This window comes from Poromitra crassiceps (assembly GCF_964638095.1).
Source record: "Poromitra crassiceps genome assembly, chromosome: 13".
NCBI lineage: Eukaryota > Metazoa > Chordata > Actinopteri > Beryciformes > Melamphaidae > Poromitra > Poromitra crassiceps.
The window spans coordinates 48417466-48425294 of record NC_139644.1 but is presented as its reverse complement, the minus strand read 5'-3'; positions in this window follow the sequence as shown (position 1 = coordinate 48425294).

Genomic DNA, 7829 nt, shown 5'->3' with positions numbered 1-7829 from the left:
AGGAAATGCATGTGATACAGGCGGGTACGTGCACATGATTCATTTTCACTACACTGTGAAGAAACATATAAACAACCCTGGCAGAGAGCCAACACAACAACAAGGTTTTGATCAACCTCATCCTCAAATGCTGTGGAAAACAGAGGAGGTCATGTGGCCATGTGGAAAATGTCCCATATTCCAAATTCACATGACTATCATGTTGGTAAGACACACACACACACACACACACACACACACACACACACACACACACACACACACACACAGGATCACACACACACACACACACACACACACACACACACACACACACATACACACAATATGTCTCTCTTTCTGACACACACACACACACACACGCACGCGCGCATGCACACACACACACACACACACACACACACACACACACACGCACACACACAGGGTGATATTAGCTTGGTTGAACAAGTCAGTCTTACCAACCTGATATTCATGTGAATTTGGATTTTATCTTTTCCACGGTATTTGAGGATCCTTCCCGGGTGGCATTTCAAGATGTAATCAAACCGAGAACTGGACTATAAACAAACAAAACCATGTTCTCCTTTAGTTGAGGATCATGTTGCGTCTATTCAGGTCTGTGTTTGTGCCTCCACTGGCCTCCTTCCACCATTGTACAGTATCTCTAAATCATAAATGTGTTATTGGCTCATTATTCAGTCAGATTCCAATGACCTAAATAGGTTCACCAACCGCTTTGAGAGGCCTGAGCTGTACTAAGACACTCGAGCACTGGGTTAGTGAGGTAACTTCAGGTTTAACTCTCGGTTTGCCGTCCTACGAAACTCGTTCACTTCATACCAGCGTGGATCACCATGACAACTGATGCTGAACAGCTAACCTACTCTAGGTTAAGATCACCCACTGAACTGAATCACCCAGTCTATGCTTTCTACACTGCCCAACTTGTGAACACTGCATGTCGTCGCTGTCGGCACATATCTATCTATCTACTGTATCTATCTATATACTGTATATATATTATATATATTGCCATATATATATATATCTATATATATATATATAGATATATATCTATATATATATATAGTTGGTGAATTTATTTTCAATCACCTTATGTATGCGGATGATTTAGTTGTGTTCTTGTCGTATAGTGCCGGCTTACAACAGCTGCTTAACATATGTTCTCTCTATGGGGCAGAATGTGACATCCTTTACAATGCAAGAAGAGTAACATTATGATTGTACGTTGTAAAGAAGACCGCAAGTTAATTTTTCCTCAGTTTTATTTGAGTGGCAACGTCCTCGTAGTGTGCCACCAGATTAAATATCTTGGCCATTGTATCACTGATGATATGTCTGATGATAATGATATTATGAGACAGCGACGTAAACTGTACGCCCAGGCAAACATGTTGATACGAAAATTCCATATGTGTCCAGCTGATGTCAAAGTGTCACTGTTCAGAACGTACTGTACGCCACTGTACACTGCTCACCTGTGGGGCCACTGTACACTGCTCACCTGTGGGGCCGCTGTACACTGCTCACCTGTGGGGCCACTGTACACTGCTCACCTGTGGGGCAGCTACAGAATAAGCAGCATGAAAAAACTTAATGTGGCTTATAATGATGCTCTACGACTGCTCTTGCGAGTCCCTCGTTGGCATAGTGCCAGTCAGCTGTTTGTCACTATGGGTATTCATAGCTTTCAAGGGGCGTTACGTGCTGCCGGGAACGCCCACCTGGCGGTCAAAAAACAAACTTGTTCATTCGCTGCCAGCCAAGTCGACTAGGTTCTCACGCAGTGTTTGTTCAGCCGTTTGTACACACGTCTTTGCGGCCAACATTTCATCAAAGGTAAGCTCAAGTAACGTTACAATAATGATTAAAATACCCCGTTAACGTTACTTGAGCTTACCTTTGATGAAATGTTGGCCGCAAAGACGTGTGTACTTTGATGGTAGCCATTTGCCCACCCCAGCGACTGAACCACGTCTAATCGCACAAATCCACAACCTCCTCCTGTCTGAGTTTTCTTTCTCCGACGGCATTCTGTAAAAGCACAAGCCAGGCGTGTCTCCTCGTCTGTTAGTTCAACCGATAGCACAACAGGTAGGCTATGCGGCACTTTGGCTGAACAAACAGCGTGAGTCGACTCGCAGGCAACGGAATGAACAGGGTTTTTTTTGACCGCCAGGTGGGCGTTCCCGGCAGCACGTAACGCCCCTTGAAAGCTATGAATACCCACACTAAATGCACTTTTGAGAAATCTCATGTGTCGATTAGATGCCTCTGTGAACAGGGTTATTGTGGCCTTAACCAATCCTGCATTAAGCAACACCAGGTTCTATTCTCCTTTGTGGCGACATTGGAGAATGAGCCTCTATGTTTTATGATGCCTTGTATTTATTTTAGTGTTGTATTTGCATTTATAATGTATTTTTATGTATTTTATGTCTTGTATTGTTTTATATGGACCTGCGCTTGTGTCTGAAATAAAGTTAGAATTTATATGTGTGTGTGTGTGTGTGTGTGTGTGTGTGTGTGTGTGTGTGTGTGTGTGTGTGTGTTTAAATGAGTAATAAACAAAACAAAGTCAGAAATAATTGGTGCCGTTCTGTTCTGGTCTCCCGCACCTGCTTTCCGGGTATTTCCTCATGTCTGGGGGCTTCTAGACGGAGGGAGGGGCGGAGCTCAGAGGTTTTGTCCACAGCTTGAGGACGAATGGAGTTACGAGACTCATACCGCATTCAAGACAACTCGGACCGCCGTAGGTTTCAAGACGGAACCTCCGGCCCGGACAGATTTGCGGTCACGCTGCACCTCCTGCTCGGGGGTGAAACCAACTATAGCAACCCGTGTTAGCATTGTAGCTACCTACTAAAACTAGCACGACTTAACCCCCGACTCAACCCGGGCTGTCCACGTTTTTGATCGGTGGAATGAGACAAAAAAGCAAGACGAGCTGGGTGGGGCCGTGCTGATACCAGCGGTGGAAATGGGCCATAAGTAACACATACACACACACACACACACACACACACACACACACACACACACACACACACACCCCCCACACACACACACACACACACACACACCCCACACACACGTGCAGACAGACAATACATTGACTGAGTGCAATAATTCTGTTGTATGCCATTTGCACATTGCTGCTGCATAACTTGCCCCGACTGCACCTTCAACAAGTGGTGCTATTTTATTTCTATTCTCTTGTGATGATGTACCTACTGTACTTGCACTGTATGTCTTGTAATGGAGCCAGAATTTCACATGTGTACTTTGTGCAACAGAGTGACAATAAATATATTGAATCTCAAAGGGATACGCCACCTTTTTGGGAGTTTCGCTCATTTGCCATATCACCCACACATAACTAAGATGCCTTTACCGGCACTCTCTGTACACTATACAGTGAGCTACCATCGTCCAGTTAGTTATACCGGCAATGCATTGGAGGAAACGGTACAACCGTTGAAAGTGACCAAAAACACACCTTTCTAACAGGGCCAAAAAGCTCTATGTACATGTTGTGACTCGGCTATTCACCACGAGATGAAATATTCATCCAATATGCCGAGAAACACTCTTTTTTTTAAGGTAAATAGATAGCCGGAACTTGAGTTGTCTGGAGTACTATGGAAATTACGTTTTACGTAACTATGGATTAATATTTCATTGCGTGGTGAGTACCCGAGTCACAACATGTACATAGAGCTTTTTGCCGCTGTTAGAAATGTGTGTTTTTGGTGACTTTGAACGGCTGTACCGTTTCCTCCAATTCATTGGATATATTAACTAACTGGACGAGTGTAGCTCACTGTATACTGTATGGAGAGTGACGGTAAAGGCGTTGTGTATCTTAGTTATGTATGGGTGATATGGCAGATGGGAGAAACTCCCAAAAAGTTGGCGTATCTGTTTACATTTTTAAAACTTTTCGATACAACTGCCGCACGTCTCCAAGTGGGCATGTCAACTTGGATGGAAACTTGCATATTTTCCACTTTTTGTTGGTGCCGACAATTTTCCCCCCGACAATTCAGTTACAATTTGCGATACATTTGGATGGAAACCCAACAATAGAATATGTAATAGAATATGTAGAGCCTGGCCGAAAGTGGTTTTCATGATCTAATTGACTTAGAAGACTCAGGTCTCAATTAACAAGTTCACAGCATGATTTAGAGCTCTTGTGTGTGTGTGTGTGTGTGTGTGTGTGTGTGTGTGTGTGTGTGTGTTTTAAGAATCTTTTTATTGCAAGGCAGAGTACACTGGTACATTGGCATTGGTACTACATAGTCAAGCCATTTTTCATTTTTTTACAAGAACAATGATAATATGCAGCTTAGAATATACAATTATCTTTTCTCCCCCTTTTTTTAACGCCAACACACAAGGACGAAAAAGTATACTGTATGTATGTATATATATATATTTATTTATTTTTTACCTTTATTTATGCAGGGGGAGTCTCACTGAGAGCAATGGTTTCTTTTTCAGGAGTGCCCTGTTCACATTCATACCTGGAAGCTGACAAGTACAACCACAGTCTCATCTGCTGGCCACTGAGCAGCTCCACTGGAGCGGTTGGGGTTAAGGGCCTTGCTCAAGGGCACCTCAGTGGTGGTAATGAGGGAGTGGCAAGCGCTGCCTTTTCACTTTCCCCACCCAGATTTATCCTGCCGGTGCCGGGGATTGAACCGACGACCTTCTGGTCACAAGCTCGCTTCTCTAACCATTGGGCCACCACTGCCCTATATATATGTAGTCATCAGGATGTAAATAGTAAAAAAAAAAATCTAGTTAATATGCATAAATACAGTTACAAATGCATAAATACAGTTTAAATATGTATGCATGGATAAAATAAATAAATAAGTATAAAAATGTACATGGATGATAAAATGTATAAATTAGAAGTCATACTGTTTATAGCTTTAAGAGTCAAAGTTTGGAGTTCATGCAAATGACCATATAGTTTGTTTGTTCATTCAAGGATTCAACTCATGTAGTCAGACGATCAGCCTAACTGCTTTGTAGCCTAATCTGTCCATCATTGGTTTTCTTTAATGTAATTGGAAGTCGTAAATCAAACAGCCAACCCAAGTCCAGTCTCAGGGTTGGGGGCGGGACTTAGTGGGGAGCTGAGCATCTATCTGAGTTGGGGAATGACCATTCAGAGAACAAGAGATATTTTACTGAGAGCATTCCGTTCATGACTCAAGGGTTTGACGACCAGTTATCCTGTGGTTTTGGACGTTGTGTTATCCACAAGAGGTAAATACGAGTCCGTGTGTTGTTTTCTATGCTGTAACTGAATGTTAGAAGTGTAAAAACGATGTTTTGTTGCTAATAGCGTTTAGCCGTTAGCTTAGCTAAATCGTCACTAGCATTGCAGTCAAACTGTTAGCTTTGCATTAAGAAGCAAATGGTTAAGACAAGCTACTGCTAAATCGCCATGAAGTAGTGTTTGGACTTGTTGCTTAGCTGATATATTTGATTCAGGAGACGGGCAGTGGTCACTGAGAGAGAGCGGACCAGGAAAGCTCTGTTTGGACCACATGTGGGCATGCTGCTGTTGGACTGTTGCTGCTGTTTCTTCTGCCATTCTTCCGCCCATCCATTCCCCCCGTTTGCCATTCATCTGCCCCATCCATCATCTGCCCCTACTTCCATGAACTACCCCCCTCTGATTAGTCCCTGGTTTCCGTGAGTACTGATTCACCTGCCTTTTGTTTTACCTGCTTGTGTGAACAAGTGAAGCGGCCATTTAGTTTTCAGGCCTCCATGCTGTGGGCCCACAGTATATTTTTGAGGTGTATTGTTTTCAAAGAGGTTATACATGATAGTAATTAGTAGGGATGGGCATTTCTAGCAAAAACACTATTCGAAATTCGCTGGCCAAATTCGAATTTAATTCGAAATTCGAAAATAAAAATGTAAAAAAAATTAAAAATGTTTTTTTTTTTTTTTTTTTTTTTTTTTTTTTGTGAGTGAAATGTTGCATTGTCTCCCCTGATTCTAAGTCTACGGCTTTATTAATTAATATAAAAAGCTTCTGCTGTGGATTTTTAGCTCAAACAAGCATTGCACCACTGAAGTAAAGAACATGTTACATGACATTGACATTTTCGAAAATAAAAAACAGTTTTGACAATCATGAGTGGTTCATTAAATATTTAGTAGGCTCAGGTCTGAGTGCCAAAGGGGTGCCAAAGTCACCCCCTCTCCCTCTTCATGGGATTTCATCCGCCATTCATTTTTCCATAAACCTTGCTTAAAATGCTTATAAAAATTGTTTTACTTGCTCAAACCAAGCGATTTGACTATACTTAGAATCAGGGGAGACAATGCAACATTTCACAAAAAAAAAAAAAAAAAAAAAAAAATCGAATTTCGAATTTCAATAATAAAAGTCGACCTTGATAATAACAACGATTATTCGAAAATTCGAAATTCGATGCCCATCCCTAGTAATTAGACATATCAATTAGAGGTAACAGATAAATCAATAACAAAAATTGGAATATAAATAGATAAATTAATAATAATTGTTTTTGTCAATTGTCCATATAATTTTATTTGCATTTGTTTTATATGTGATTCGAAGCACTTTTTTCAACATTTTGTTACCTATAGTAATAAATCCCCACGTTTTGGGTTTATTGCAGTTAAAGCATACTTGTTGTGTAATTCATATATAAGTAATTCATATTTGGGTAATGAATATTTGTTTAAAAAGGTAGATTAAAGGAGAATTTCGTATTTTTTTTAACCTGGAGCCCTCTCCTCACATTAATTATTATCTGACGACTCACCCAGTGTTCTCCGCAGCGTTTTTTGTCCGTCTTAGGCGTTGTTTTGAGATCAATAGTGTCCAAGCCAGTCCTAGAATGAAACTCTGTGGGGGCCACGTGGCAGCGTGCTTTTCATCCATGTAAATAGACAGTTTTATTCCCGTTTTCGACGCATATTGTCATAAACTGATCCCTAAAGAACGATCAGACTGCTATTCTCCCCCGGGCTCTTTTCAGCGGTAGTTACAGGCATCCCATTTTCGCCTGTCGGGTCAGTGACACACAACTCTCGTCAAGTCAGTCCACAGGCCAGCGGCAGGAAAGTCTTGCGGGACTTGACGAGAGTATCTTGCCCATTCTATGGCCAGGCAAGTTGTAATATATTGTCATGTCATGGTGTTTTGGGGTCATTAATAAACGAGATTGATTCTGTTTTTTTTCTATAATTTTCTGGGGTAGTGCTATTTTACATTGAAGTCAATGGGGAAAGGCTTGTGTTTTCGCCCTAAAAGGGGGTGGGGCCTAATTGCCGATCTGATGTTAACAATGAGGCTCATCAATGCTTTTCCGAGCTGGCCATATGCTAGGTTTCGACCTAGCCTTGTTTTTTTGTATGGTGCGGTCCTATCCACTTTTTTATACGGTGTCTTGTCTTGTTGTCCTTGTACTGACTTCATCAAAGTGAATTTCCCTTGTGGACAACTAACTAACTAACTCCTAGTCTGCACCCATGAAGTATTGGGCTAATTAGATAATATGAAATGACTGGTTTAATCAGGTTTCATTTTACTCACTGTCATACCTGAACCATATATCAATAAAAGTGCAGACATCTCACCAGCAGTAACATTGGTACTAGTTGGCCCTTTATTAGAATATTGACATAAAGGAAATGGCAAATGGCCTAGTGCAGGAGTTTTCAAATTGGGAGGCTCCAATCAGTTTAAGGGGAGGCTCAGTGAATGGAAGTGGAAAAAATAGTTCACACATTAATCACATAGA